Source organism: Columba livia, chromosome 19, assembly GCF_036013475.1.
Source record: "Columba livia isolate bColLiv1 breed racing homer chromosome 19, bColLiv1.pat.W.v2, whole genome shotgun sequence".
In the NCBI taxonomy this organism is placed as follows: Eukaryota; Metazoa; Chordata; class Aves; order Columbiformes; family Columbidae; genus Columba; species Columba livia.
The window spans coordinates 9,927,633-9,942,555 of NC_088620.1; the positions used below are offsets into that span (position 1 = coordinate 9,927,633).

Below are 14,923 nucleotides of genomic sequence, written 5' to 3' on the forward strand. Positions count from 1 at the left end.
TGTCCAATCTTTCATCTCCCAGTTCTCCCAAATCCTTCTCTGCAGGGCTGATCTCCATCCCTTCATCCCCAGCCTGGCTTGATCCTGGGGGCTGCCCTGACCCACTTGTAGGACCTTGTACTTGGCCTTGTGGAACCTCATGAGGTTTGCGTGGGCACACTTCTCGAGCTTGTCCAGTTACAGGTGCCCAACCAGTATCTAATGCAGCCTTTGGTCCTGCACAAGGAACTGACTGACCCCCATACACTGGGTAGAAGGTTTAATGCTGTGACAGCTCCGGTTGCCATTGTTTGGGTTGGGCTTGGCTTGTCCTGTAGCTTAGACATCCGCTGAGCATTGAGTAGTTGAAGTGCATCTGCTGGATGTTTCTAGTTTTCTGAGCTAGTCTGGGCCTTTGGTCAGCATAAGAAACAGCATTTTTTGGCAAAATATATAGGCATATTTTTTTTCTGTACCAAAAGCACCTAATTTTTGATTTAGAAGTGCTGTCCTCGGGATAGTCCCCTGGCTCAGGGCCCATGGGGTCACACATCGAGCCCAGAGAGGACAGCGAGATGGGAGGCGCGCTCCATTGCCCCGCTGTGCTGTGGCAGGCTTTGCTCTTGAGATAATCTTATTATCAATCAAGAGTATTTCCAATTTGGGGGTGTTTGACTTTTTTAAAGCAGACTCCTTCCATGGTAATGACACTGTAAAAAATGAGTCTTTCCGGGAAAAAAAAGCTGTTCTGAGAGTTATTTCTACCCCCGTGGCTCCAGGGACCCTCAAAAAGCCAGTGTGCCTGCCTGTTGTTACCCCAGAAATGTGTAGAAGCTGCTCTGGGGCTTTCACGCATGGCTGGAAAATCATTTGCTCTGTAAATCTCCCGCATTCCAGCTTGTGAAGGTCACAGCAAGTCTCGTTCCAGAGACATCCTCCCTGCACACACCGCCCCGGTCCCACGGGTCCCCATCCAGCCCCACGTCTTCGTGCTGGACCCAGGTGCCCCTCACAGAGCGCTGGCCTCACAAGGTAACTCCTCTGCTCATGGATTTTGGGGCAGGGGAGCTGGCGGGAGGTGGTTCTGCTCCATTGCATCCATGCTGCTTTATGTCAGTGGAGAATCTCGCCCTTTGTTTTTATCCTGGCTCCTCCCTTCCTGCCTTTCCAGGCTAAATGTTCCCAAAATATCTACCGTTCCTTAATCAGAGAGAGAAGGTAACCCTGCTCCTGATTTGTTTTGCAGACAGCTGCAGCTCCTCCTCATGGCCTCAGAAAGTTTCTATAAACAGCTGTTAAGCAAAGAAATCACACTAAGATGGTGATTTTTATTTATTTATATATATTTTTAAAAGAGGAGATTTGGGATTTCCCCTGCTGGGATTGCATCTAGTGGAAGAAGGAGAGATCCTTCTTCCATCCCTTGCTCCCCCTCACTGGAGCCAGCCCCATGCAAGCCCATCGTAGGGACCACGCCGCACAAAGAGCTGCTGTAAATCAACCTGGCAGCAGCAATAACGTTTGACAGCGCCAAAAGAGCCCCTCCTTGGCTCTGCGGACTGGAAACGTCTGGCCGGTGGCAGGGTTTGTATTTATGCTTCTTGATAATTTGTCTATACATCAGTTTATATGTTTATTTATATATTATAGGCAGAGCACTTGCCCAGAAAGACTTGTGTTTGCTTTGGCCACCCTGAGGGTCTCTCTCTGTTTGGTTTCCAAAGCACACACATGGAAAGTGAAGAGGCAAGCTGCTGCACCAGGAAGAGTTAGTCATTTGTCAGCACGGGCACGGGGATTATTTTTCCAGGTGGATTTTATAAGAGCCGTAACGCAGGAGTGGGTACTGTGCAACCGAGTCGGACTCCTGGAGTACATTCTTGACCTGTCCTTAGGACATGATCCTCTCAAGCCTGACAGCATCACAAATGCAGCAATTTGGTTAAAAAATGCACCTTTGGTTTCCTTCCTGGGGTGAGGAGGGCAGGTCCAAGGGCTGCAGGAGATTTCGGGAGTTGGTCTCTGCTGGTTCTCACAGGGCTGACAGTTGGACGCTGCAAAGCCAGGAATGCAATGGCATTTGGACATGCCCCAGGTCTCCCAGGGGGACAGCACTTTGGGAATGGTGCCTGGTACCTCTGTGGGGAGCACAGACACCCCAAGGCTGTGGGGAATCCTCTGGGGCAGCTCATTGCGGGTGGGCAAACGTGTCTGTGGCCAAAGCACTGAGACTGTCATTTATGAGCTGGGGGGAATCATGGCCCCATGAAAACTGATGGGAATGTTGCCACAGTTTGTGGCAGAGCCAAAATTTCAGCCTCTCTCCACGTGACGTGGCCATAAGCCCAGGTCTGGCACGTGGCCATTCAAGCAACTCGCTGCAGACCTGAGCTGGGTCCTGCTGGTTTCTGAACTGGCAGGTAAGGGGCACTGAACTGGGGCATCTGGTTGCCTAAATACAGGTGACTTGGGCTTCAAGGTACCTGAGGCATCTGCACAGGCCTGGAAGATCCAGCAAAGACCCATAGGATCCCCTTTGGGATACCCCGGGGCATCTCCAAATACCAACAGAGGCTTATGTCTGGGCAACTGTGTCCCTTCCTGGGTGTCACTGGGCAAATGTCATTAGCATGGTCTCGTACCTCTCACATTTACCATCGTTAATTCCCCAGTTTGCAGTGCAGACCAGCCAGCTCTGCCCTGAGCAGCCAACAATGTTCAGCCAGATCTGAGCACTAATGCAGAGGGACATGGAGCCAGTCTGGCTCTTGGCTGAGCTGGCTGACATCCAGAGCTGCTGACCAAGGTGGAGTTGTGCCAGATTGATGGGAATATTACTGAAATCTGTGGTTCCAGATTTATAATATCCTTGTCCTGTCCTCATCTGTGCAGTCCAAGATCATGCTGAGGGGTTTGAGCAAAGACTGCTTGGTCCTACTGCAGGAGTAGACAACCGACAGTAGGTGCTTCTCCTTCTGGACTGCAGACGTATCATTGTGGCCAAGGACCTGCTCAGCTGGAAATCCCCTGACTAGAGCACGTACCCCAGTTCTTCATACAGTCATCCCAGCTGCCTTGACAAGGTGGCAAAAGTCTCTCCTTTCACAGTGACCCACCATTGACTTTCCAAAGGAGCTGCCATTTCTCATCTGCAGATGGTCTCTGATGGCTCTTAGCTCAGGGCACAAATCCCCCACCGATGCTATTCTGGAGGTTACTGCTGCTCTATACATTACCATGGGATGCTTGTATAATTTTTTACTCAGTCCTATGTAGGCCACTTCTTATTTTTAAAAGGGAAGTTCAAAGTCAAGCTCCTACCAAAAACTCCTTGAGAAGTGTATTAAGGTGTGACCTAGTTTCTTACAAGTTCTTCACCTAGAACACTTCCCCCCATGTCCTTCTCCAGCCTTCCCTCCACCATAGCACCAACAAGGAGCTCACATCAGTCCCTGTTCGCCTGGGGACCTGCTCCATCCTTCCTGCTCCCACCAGGTGACCTAATTATATCTGTGTTGGGAGCAGGTAAATGCTGTAGGGAATACTGTGATGGTGAGCTGTCTGGTGTAACCTCTTTTTTTCCCTGCTCAAGTGATAACTGGAAAGAGCTCTTTGTCTTCCAGAATTTCCCTCTGCTAGTGAAACTTTCCCCATGTCAAAGCAGAAACGGGCAAGGATGTAGGAGCAGATGGCTTGTGTGCTGGACATTGGCTTTCCGGCACCATGGTGGACACTTGGGGGTAATTTGCTGCTGACAATATGGTGGCTGAATCCCACTGTGAAAGGACAGTTGGCTTCAGCAGAGGATCTCCAAGAACATCTCTCATCCTGCACGGAGCGTCTACCCAGTTCTTGAAGGAAGAAATGGCCTTACTGCACATGGAGGCAGTCACCCCTTCAGAAGGGACTCTGTAGGTTTGAGCCATGCTCTTGCTCACTCTTTACCCTTGAAAAGTCTGTTTGAACTGGATTTAGATCCTAAATCCTGGTTCACTACTGGTTTCTACCTGAATTTACCACGTTCTGCAATGAGGCAGCAGCAATAGCGCCAGTCCCTCCTGTTGGGTTTAGACCTGTGCTCACACTGGCAGCCCCGTCCTGGCCTGTGCTGTGCCAACGTGCCTGGCTGGCCTGAGGGACCCGAGAAGGCACCGTCCAACTCCAGGGGCGGGAATGGCCAAAGGGTAGGGAGAGACCCATAATTACATGCCCTTCTGTGAGCAGCTCCCCAGAAGCAGCAAGATCACATCAGGTGGTGGAGAGATTGGAGGGGCTGCTGGAGGTCAGACCCACAGTTCTGGGCAGTCTCCTGGACACCTGTTATGGGTTAAGGATGGACACAAAGTGGGACGAAGCCTTGATGCAGCTTGGCACTCCGGTTTCTACAAAATCCTGGCCATGCTGCAAATGTTTCAACCATGTAGAGCAGCATCACTTCTGCCAAGATAGTATCTGGAGTTAATATGACAAGTCAGTCTAATTTGAGTGGGAGAACGTTGCTTCTTTTCAGCCTGAGCGGATTGTCTGCTGGTGGGACCTTGTTAATTTGCTTCCGTCAGAAGAATAAATAATCACCCAAGTCAGTAGCACTTTCCTGTTTTGAATTTGTATTTGTTTTGTTTTACTTGTTTTGTGCTGTCTCATTAGTAACTGGCACAGGGCACAAAATTGTATTTCCCTAAGCAAAACTGAATCAAACAGGAAGAGGCAGGAGGAAAGCTGCGCCTAACGGGTATGAGAAGCACATCCAAAACCAGCATTTGTCTGCCAGCCTCTGAAAAACAGGAGATGTGACAAGGCCTTGGTGTCCTTTGTCCTCCATGCCACTGTGAGCGATCCTGGGCAGACAAGTGGGGCACGTGTGTCCTGGTGACAGCGAGTTTGTGGGTATGAGAGGATGAGTGAGATCAGCTGGATTTAAAATAACACCCCCCTTGTCTGTCTAAACAGTCTGGCACTGAACTTGGCTGTGTTTGTTGATTTTCGTTGTTGTGTGCCTGGTGAGGAACTCCATCCACCTGAGCCTCCAAGTGGGAAAAAACCTTGGGAGATTTGTGCCTGCACTCCCCAGGTCTCCCCTCTGGTTACATTTCCATGCTCAGGATGACATATCTGGCTGCAAGCTACAGCAAAGGAAAACACAAGAAGCTGTCAGAGCTGGCTTGGAAGGTTTCTTGCAGACCTGAACTTGTTCTTTTGATTCTGACCACTGCGCAGTTTATTTACAGGGTGGTCAGCAGGACATGTCGTGCACCCATTCCCAACAGCCTCATCCCCTTGTGCATGCTGGATGTCCACCATGATGGCTACACAGATGTGCTGCCCCATGTCTGCGGAGCAGCACATTGGGGATTTAGTACAGCTCAAGCAGGAAGGAGAAATGTCTTTTCTCCAGTGCTGAAGGGAGAGGAGACCGCAGCAGAGCAGGGTGGCTGTAGAAAGAAGCCATTTCCACAGTCTTACACTGCACAAAGTGGGTTTTGCAGCCTTTAGCTCCCTCATGCCGTGTTAGCAGGCACAGTGACATCTGCCCAAGTGCTTGCTCAGGGTGCAGGTAGGGCCATAGGGAGGAGGACCAGCCATGAGGCCAGGCCACCATCCCTGGCCAGGCCCAGACCCTCATGCCTGGCCCATCTGCACTGAGATATGGCCCTTGCTCTCCAGTCAGCAGCTCCCAGGACACAGCCTGGAGCCCACAGCCCCTTTGTGGCCTCAGCTACGTGAATTTGAGCAGGTGTTGGGCAAGAAGAAAGTGGGATCAGAAACAATCTCTCAAGGAAATGGAAATGGACGATCTATGCTATGCTGCAATTTTCCAGCTCTGCAAGCTGGGAGCCGGTGCCAGGATGAATTTGACTTTTTTTCCCCCGGATCTATTTATGAGTTTCCTGGCTCGAGCAGTGTGTGCTCCATTGAAGATCAGCTGCACAGGAGATATGACTATTTTCCTCAGTGCTTGAGTCTTCCCAAGGACAGTGAGAAACCTGTCTCAGGGCTGTGGGACAGAATCTGTCCTTTGCAGCAAATCTCTCACCAGAATAAACTTGTGGGTGTGATGAAGGCCAAGAAAAAGTGGGTCCTTTTAATCCATGAAGTCAGGAGCAGCAGGCCATCCTCTGCTTGGATGGAAAGGATGATTTGTGGGTTAAAGACCTTGACTTTGGAGTGGATTCCTGGGTCAAGATGTCTGGGTCTTTTCTAAGGTATCTTCTTCCCTCCAGGGACGGGGGGCTGGAGAGAGCCGACTGGTGACATGGGGACATGAGCAGAGGTGAAGGACCTGGCAGTGGTGGCATGTACAGGGATCTGATCTATGGCCCTGAATTCAGGAGCACCTTGCAGTGCATGAGGATGAAGGTGTCCTTGAAGAGGTGAACCAGAGCAAACACCTGACTTCACTTTCCAGCCATGTAGCTTCCTTCCAGTGTAGATCTGTGGTTACTCTGCTGTTCTGGGTTTCTCTGGTGTATTTAGTGTCTCTCCCAGACCTGGCCATCAGCATTTCTAACACAGATGTGCCAGATAAGAGTAAGGATCTCAGAAAGGAAGGAGCATGTGTGATGTGAAATGTTTGATCCTCCTCAAAGGAGATCTTCCTGTTGGCTTCCAGGGGTCTGGGTGTCACTCAGCCATCACAAATACAAGGAAGGCACTCCCTAGAGGGTGGCAAGCACGGACAGGTAATAGGACTATTAACAGCTAAAACCATTATTAAAATTATTATCATCATCAAGTTTATTAAAATGCCTCCAACTAAATAGACCTGTGTTAATAATGGCAATACAAACAAGGCCAGAGCGCTTGGGCTGACTCACAAGAAGTCAAGGGTTTTCTCTCTCGTGGCAATGGTACCAGGCCCAGACAACCACTTGTTGCAAGACAAGTGTGCCAAAATCTGTATCATAGAGAAAATTGTTCGTGAGAGCCAGAGAGTGAGTCATGGTTGCTGTTGATACCTACAAGATTTTCCTGAATGACAGTGGATGCCAAAAATAGAAAATACAGTTGAGGAGAGACTGAAATGGATAAATCACCCCAAAGCCCTGATTCATCACTTTTTTTGGCCATTAGCTATGTGGGAAAAAAGTCCTTGGCCTTCATTGTGTCTTTAACAATGACGTAGCTTAGGAGAAATGTTTGAGCCAACACAGAAACATTCAATTGTGTGAAGCCAAAGCTTGTCTCCATAGCACTGTGTATTTTTAGAAGTGGCAGGAATATTATCCAGACACTCCAGATACGTCTCCTCATTCTTACCCTGCTCAGCACTTGGTGAAGCTGCAGCTCCCGTGGATGTGTTAGAGGGAAGGGGGTGCTGTGTGGTTTGGGGTTCACTTGCATAAATTCTGGTGAATCTTCCTGGTAAAGCCTATTGCCAGTAAGGAAAATCATACTTTACAGCACAATTTTGTGGAAAGCAGGATGGAAAATCCTTTTCGTTGTCCCTGAGGTCCCTATATTCCTGCAAATGTGGGCTCCAGAAGAGGTAAAGCCTGTCCTTTCTTCCCTTGTAGTCAGTTGGGTTTTATTTTGTTTTCTTACTAAATCAGCACATTTCTTCTTCGATATAAACCAGTAATTTTCAGCAGCAGCTGCTCTCTTTAATGCTAAAATCAGGTGGCTAGTTATGGAGATTGGCTTTTTTTGTCTTCTTGTTTTAGTGAAAATACCTAGATTAGCTGTAGAGAATAAGTTATGGTCAGGGTAGCCATAAAGGCAGAGAAAAGAGACTGAAGTCTAGGAAGACACGGTTTCTGAGCTACTACTGTGCTTTTGTTCAGCAGATATTTAGCAGGTGAGCCTGAGTCGTGGCAAAACCTGCTGGGTGCTGTCTATGGGGTCTGAGATGCTCTGCAAGACACAAGTGCCCAGAGAAGGAAGAAGAATGGTTTCCATTCCATGGGCAGAGGCTGCAGAAAGCTGTACAGAAAGCCCCCGTCCCATCCTTGGACCTGCTTTATGCCAAAGTCAGGGTTTCTGCCGCTCTGGCCAACGCCACTTTTCAGAGGAAAGTTTATATCAGGCTGCTCAGCCCACTCTGCCCACAGATATTTATTTATTGATATTCACCACCACACCAAAGAGAAACATTATCTTAATTAAACTGACCCCAAGTTTAGAAGTAGCTTGTTGACTTTCCCCTATAGCAAAAAGCCCCTGACCCCCGTGTCCATCTAATCCATCAGCTGTGAGACTCATCCCAAGCAAGGACCTTGAAGCCAGGGTCTCTCTGGACACAGAGCAGTAAGTGGCTATTTACATCTCAATCTGCTAAATTGTTTTAAAAATCAGCTCTTTATTCCTTTTGGTTTTCAGTAAGTCCTGAAGTGCTAAGCTGAGGTTTGCCAGGACAGACTAAACGTCTAAGAGACATATTAGGCACTTTCTAAACCATTTCCTGAAGGCCAAATGCCCACTAAACCATGCTGTGCTGTGCACAGTCTCTTCTTTTTCTAAAATAGCAAGAGATGCCCAACTTATCAGCAAAATGCACTGCTAATTCCAAAATTGTACTTACTATGTTTCTAGGAGCCCATTCCTTGGCGCTTCTTAACAGGGTTCAATATGGTGTCAGTGTTATTTATTAAGCTCTCCCGGAGCCCCGGGGTGAGTCCCGCGCAGTCTCAGGAGCACGCAGCTGCAGGCCCTGGAGCTGCAGCAATTTGCTCTTGTTGAAGGTCCAACCTTTGCCTTCACTATTAGCTTGATAATTACTTCATTGTAAAAACTCGTCATCCTTGGAAGTAATTAATTTCTTGGAACGAAACACAACAGATGGGCTTCTAATTTATTTGAAATCACGTAGGAAGCAAGGGAGTCTCTGCCTCAATTTGATAAACACAGTGTTTTAACCTGACAGTTTATTCCCTTTTAGAGGTCTTTGGAAATATCCCTTTGGGTATTTGATGTTGACTCACCACAGGGCTGAAAGGCTCAGGATGTGATCAATTAATGAAACGTGGACTTGCTTTAATACTTTTGGGCACATTTCCTCTAGGCAGGATATGTAAATGGCACCATAGCAGCCACCCTGCTGTGACGGCACTTGCTGGCTGCTGAATTCGCGACAGATTTATGGGGTTGGCCAGGTGCAGAGGTTCCCTGCGAACAGCTGGAGCTCTCCCTTCCCTTCTCGACAAGGGGGATTTCTCACATGCAACCAGCCTTTCTCCAGCCCCCCACCGCCCAGTAATCACTGCTCTCGCTGCAGCCCCGCAGGGCTGTGCATGTGGAATTGCTCATCCCCTCCTAGGCAAAGGTTTCCATTCACACTGCAACCTGCCCATCTGTTCTCTGCCTCACTGAGTCCCAAGCTTACCTTCCTGCAGATTAAAAGGACAGCTGAACTCTTGAATATTGGGGCTGGAGAACAAATAGACAGCTGAGAGAGAGCAAAGCCCCCCAGCATGTAAATCAAGAGCTTGATAGCTTGGTCTGCACTGAAACAAGGTGGGGAAGAGTCTGGAGACACCTTGGGGTCTCTGAGCAAAACCTGCGTGGGGATGAGCCAGTGAGGGGCTAAACCACAATTGTCACATGTGGGAAGAGAGGTCTGGAACGTGGGGATCCCGTGTCTCGATGGGGATGCAGCTCGTTGCTCTGCTCTGCAATTTTGACTCCTCCAGGCCATTCTGCTGGAAAAACTGATCCCACAACCTGGAGGGTGTAGAGGCCCGGCCAGCCGGGGCTCTGAGCAACCTGAGCTGGTGAAGATGTCCCTGCTCATGGCGGGGGTGGCACTGGGGGAGCTGGGAAGGGCCCTTCAACCCAAACCATTCTCTGATTCTCTGATTCTATGTCAGAAATGCTGGTAGAAATTTCTGAAGAAAATCACAGTGAAAATACCTACTTTTTTGGTATTTTTTTTTGTGTTGGTCCATGGAAAAACATCTTCCTTCCCCCTCCCCAGTTTTCTAACATTTCTGCAGAAATCAGACCTCTTCCAGGAATTAGGGTTTTTTTTCATTTTGTATAAACCCAGCTTTTCCCCTGGCAAAAGGTTTGTGTGGGAGGCTTCCGGACAGTTGCTTTCTGTCTGTCAGGCGTACATGAACCTAAATCCACGACTGTGTGCTGGGGGCAGATGATAATCAGAGGATCCTGACAATGTGCAATCATTTAAGGCACAATTGTTAAACATGCAATCATTAACAGGGAGGAGGGTGAAAGCCTCCGGGGTCCCAGCTCAGCAGGAAGAGACGGGGTTGCACATCCCAAACATCAAGGCTCTGCTGGCTCGTGCCACCTCCTGCGGATGTTCTTTAGCCTGGAGCAACCATCCAGCCAAGAAGCCACCGTGTCACCGCAGGGGTGGTGTCACAGGGGCTCTCGCCTCCCCCAACCATTCATTTAATCCGGGACCATGTGGGTGTTGGAGCTTGGTTTGCCCATAATGGGAGAGAAAACCAGGGTGCAGACCATTTGAATCCCTGACATTTTCTCCCCGTTCTTGCTGGGAATGACCTAATCCGCACTATTGTTTCCTGCTCCACTTGAATTTCCACTTATCCACATTTCCATTCTTTCCGCAGTTCTTAAAATATTTTTTGACCTTTTTAGCAGGAAAGAGTGGAGACCTGACAATGGCGTTCTTGTTTGGTTTGGGAAAAGGTCATTCCTCCACAACATACTTCTTGTGCTGTTTATACAAAACTTAGCAAAGAGAAGAAAAACGTGGAATTTGTTCATCCTGAGGAAAAAAACAGATTTACATATTACAGCCCTTGCTCAAACAGGCATTAGCCCTCGGTGTCAGCTGTGCTGCTCTGTCCTCTCTGCTGCCCTTATTCTTGTGGATTAAGACCAATATGGACCTGCCTACCCTGCCTGTGAATTTATTTCCTAAAACAATAGGCAGATGCGGCCTTGGAAAGAGGGGCAAGACTTGGCTGTAAGGTCACCTTCTTGACACTTCGCTCCAGGTTTTCCTGCACTCAAAGATTTCTCTCTGGCTGGGATTTACTAAACGCCGTTGTTTACCCTGCTGGGAACTCCTCCTTCAGCGTCACCCATCCTTTGACCCCAGTCCATCCCAATTTCTGGTGGCATTTTTCCATAGGAGCTCAGTAGCCCATGGCTCCTTGGAGAACACCTGCAAGGGCAACTTTTCCAGGCGGCCTGGATCTCTCTCCATGCCCCTCTCTTTCCAGCCCCTCGATGGGGTGGTAGGGACCCACTTACCCACTTCAAGAACTTCACTGAGGTGCTCAGGTCTGAGTGAGACAAGTAGGCTTGTGGGGCTGACACGAGGAGCTGGGTTCACTAAAAATAGTGTGTGGATCCATGGTGATGACAGGAACCATGGAGATCTCTGCTTTCCTCGGGGCTGTGCCAAAGGTCCCTTCACAGTTGCCCCCTTCGCAGGTTTGAAGGGACAGAAGGGCATTGACTGATTTATTAAATCCTGCTACGCTTTCTCAGGCAAACATTTGAGGACGCATCAGCTGAACTTTGCGTAGCATCAACATCTCCGACATCGTGACAATCTGCCCAAGTCTCCTGTTCACTGGGGCAATGTCCTTTATTTTCTGGTCTTCCTTTGATCTTACATATCTGATAGTGCAAGGCAACTGGAAACCCCACACAGCACGAAAGACTGGGGATAATCCTTGTGGGATTGTGCATCTGATTTTTTCCTGACCCAGATTCCTGTAGCAGCTTCCGAATCTCCTTATACTTTGGTACGATAGAGTTAAAACAGTTGGCTTGAAAGGAATCACAGCATGGATACAGTATAAAATCAGACATGGGATATAAAAAGCATGCTTCTAAATTTAAACCTCTGTTAAAAGCTAATTTAAGCAGCTAATTATACTAAAAATGCATGAGCCCCAAATTTGCCAATTAAAAGTTAATTAAACGAAAACTCAGCGAGCTTCAATTTGTCAGTTAAATCCATCTGCTTCCTGCAGCTTCCTGCAGTCCCACAGCTTCAAAGCTCTCCCTCCAATGGGAACCGCAAGCAGACAGATGTCCAAAACCCTAGAAAAAGCCCAAGGCTTACTAAAACCCAGGCACAATTAGCAGCCTCAGCCTTTGGGAATCTACCCAAATCTCACACTGGATGTGGCCGTTTAGGAGATGAAGACTGGACAGGCTGGCTCGGTGCTGCAGCCGCTGTGCTGGCTGGAGCCCTCCCCAAACCACAGACGTGCGGACAGGGTGACAGGTACCGCTGCCAGGGACCACACAGTGGACAATTCAGCAGGTCTGCGAGCAGGCAGCCCTATTAATGTGACTGCTCTCAGGAAAACTTCTCCTTTTTCCAGCTTCAGAAGGACAACCCCATCCTCTGCCTGCAGACAGCAGAGTGGTCCCCCCTGGATATGGGACACGGGCTCGCACGTGCTGTGGCCATGCTGTTGCTTCCCCTGGTTGCCTGGTCCCTGCACAACGCGGGATGCTGTAAGACCCTGGGTGATGTGTTGTTGCACCAGGATAAAAGCCCTGAGTCGTGGGGTGGAGGATGGTGTTGGTTGCTGTTAACGGGTTCAGCCAAGCTGAGCCGCACGTGACCGATGACTGCAACACGGGACAATGTTCTGGGGCTTTCACAGTGGTAATTGGCAGCTTATTACAGTTTTCATCAGCCACACCTGGTGTAGGCTTTCTTATTGTGTTAGTTAAATAGACCAGCACTTTAAAAAGAAAACCGAATCTAGATATCAGCACGTGCACTTACAGGAGGGAAATCTGTGAAGCAGAGCTGCCACCCGAGCGGACCGATGCACCGCAGGGCAGCCGCGCTCTGCCCCGCTCCTGTCCTCTGTGATGGGTATCAATACAATGGAAAGTGAACAGGATGCTCCGTTTCTTTGCTGCTGAGTCCAAGGAGCTACCATGGTTCAAGGGTTTGGCAAGCTCAGCTTGCGATCAAAGGAACTCACTTTCAAAATAAAATAAAAACCCCCAAACATTTCTGGCCATCCCTCTCAAAATCGTGCAGCCCCTGCTCTTCAGAGCAGAAGAAAGATTTTCACTAAAGTTGCCTGAGCTTTATTTTAAATTTCAAATGAATGCTCCGCAGTCCAGTTTCTGCATTAGTACAGCCTTCATTTCTGCAGAGCTGGGTATTATGCTACCGCCTCCAATATGTGGGCATCTACCTGGCATCTACAGCCGGATGGGTGACAGGCAGCAGCTCTGCATTTTGGGCAGCTGAGTGACTCCAGGGTCACACTGGAGGCAGCTCAGGCACCCCCAATCCCACCCACCGAGGTGTCTGGGCTGGGATGTGGCTCCTCAATTTTCAGCACCTGCATTTCCGCAGCTGTCACCTCCCAGCACCATCAGTATATTCAGGGTTTTGCTTTGATCTGTTTTTGTCTTAATTTTCTCAGCTGCCCATGTGTTTCCCAGCTGCAAGTCGTCAACTTGCTTTGTGACTTTTCCCCACTCGTTTTCCCCCCTCACTGTGTAAGTACTTCTATTCCAGTCCCAGCTGCGTCTGTCTTTCGTGTGACCCATTTTGTGCTTTGTTTTCAAACAGCACAGGGATGGGTGGCTTGTTAGCTAGACATGGGGATTAGGATGTGCTGTGGTGATGATGGGAGGGAAGTAGCTCCTTGGGGTGGCTGCATGAAGCAGAAAACATCAACAAGGTTGGGCATGTGCTTACATTCTGTGATTCTGTGATTCCCCAAAGTGTCAAAGCAAATCTCCCAAAGCCAGGGCTCCTCAGAGCATTAATTTAACGGGATTACAGTCTCTGTACACCAAGGTAAACCTCCCCATGCAGCACTGCAGGAGCCCCCATGATGTCCAGGAGGCTCCAAGTCCCCCTGTGTTCATCATTGCATGAAGATCTATCGCACGTTCATTCGCAATGATGTCGTGTCCATGGATAACATCAGGGCAGAGCAGAAGTGCAATGTGCAGAGGACTTTCTCCTGGGGAGACCCTCTGGCTGCAGCCAGGTCAGAGACCCCAAAGAGCAGGAGAGCAGTGAGACCCTGCAGGGTGCTCTGAAGAGAGGGACCAAAGGTCTGGCCCAAAATGCACCACCATATTCTAACCAGTGACGTTTTGTAGTAACGTTTGGAAGCACTGGCACTGTAGGGAGGTGTGAGGTTGAGCGGAAGAGAGAATATAATAATATAAAAGAATAAAAGCTGGGACCAGATGACTTGTGCATTGGGTTGAGCGGTGACCAAGACAGGTAGACCAAGCAGGACAGTGAACTCATAGTGCAGAGCCTGAGAAGCCTCCAGCCAGAAACCACAGGAGAGGATCAGAAAGAGTTATGGCTTCATCCTGAGACAGAAGCAATCTATTGTGGTATCCTTTTCCCTTCCAGTTATCTCAGTGAGTATCAGTGTCACTTCGCTTTCCCAGGTTCCTTGGTGCAGCTGCAGATGGTGATCCCTCAAATGTGACTGCAGGCCTGGTTGCAGCTAGTCAAGTACAAGAGTGCAGAGAGCTGTGTTCTTTTTCCTTTGGACTGGCAGCGGGGGCTGTCCAGGGATCCATCCCTTCTCCCAAGGGAGCAAATAAAGCCATGAGAGCAGCTCGCCATTCCTCTGGCACGGGCACGAGTCCAGGCTCCTGTCTCTGTTCTGTGCTCTGCTGCTTACGAGAACTGATTAAATAATCGAATAACACAGTTGGAGGCTGTAGCTCTTGCTTAAGTCTGTGACAAGCCTCTTTAAGAAAAATTATTATTAGTAGACACAGAGAGGGCTGGTTTGTTTTACAAGGCTTTAGTGAAGAGTGTTGGCTTTATAAATGAGGTTGTGAGTCAAATCCTTCCTGACTCTTTATGAAAGACAGATCTAGTGGAAAACCAGCTACACTTTGTTTATGTAAGCAACCTTATTGCCCATGGTGATGTCTTAGAGACACGTATTTGATCCTAAATTCTGACCTTTTATAGTGGCAGCATATCGGAGAGGCAGTGCAGGACATGAGGACGGCCATCAGAAATGCTATTTGTATCTGCACAGAA

General features: G+C 48.9%; 2 long non-coding RNA genes across 2 annotated transcripts in view; one reads left to right on the forward strand and one right to left on the reverse strand.

The window, feature by feature from the left end:
- Nucleotides 1–892: 892 nt before the first annotated feature.
- The window catches only part of LOC110365745 (uncharacterized), a 40,626-nt gene continuing 26,595 nt past the window's right edge, over nt 893–14,923 (forward strand). The window contains exon 1 of the long non-coding RNA XR_002425490.2: nt 893–1,011. This is a non-coding gene — a long non-coding RNA (uncharacterized LOC110365745). The remainder of the gene's footprint in view (nt 1,012–14,923) is intronic.
- LOC135575857 (uncharacterized) lies at nt 1,302–8,879 on the reverse strand. Its single transcript, XR_010467222.1, has 2 exons — nt 8,498–8,879; nt 1,302–6,635 (listed from the first exon to the last, which is right to left on the reverse strand). It is a non-coding gene; the product is annotated as an uncharacterized LOC135575857 (long non-coding RNA).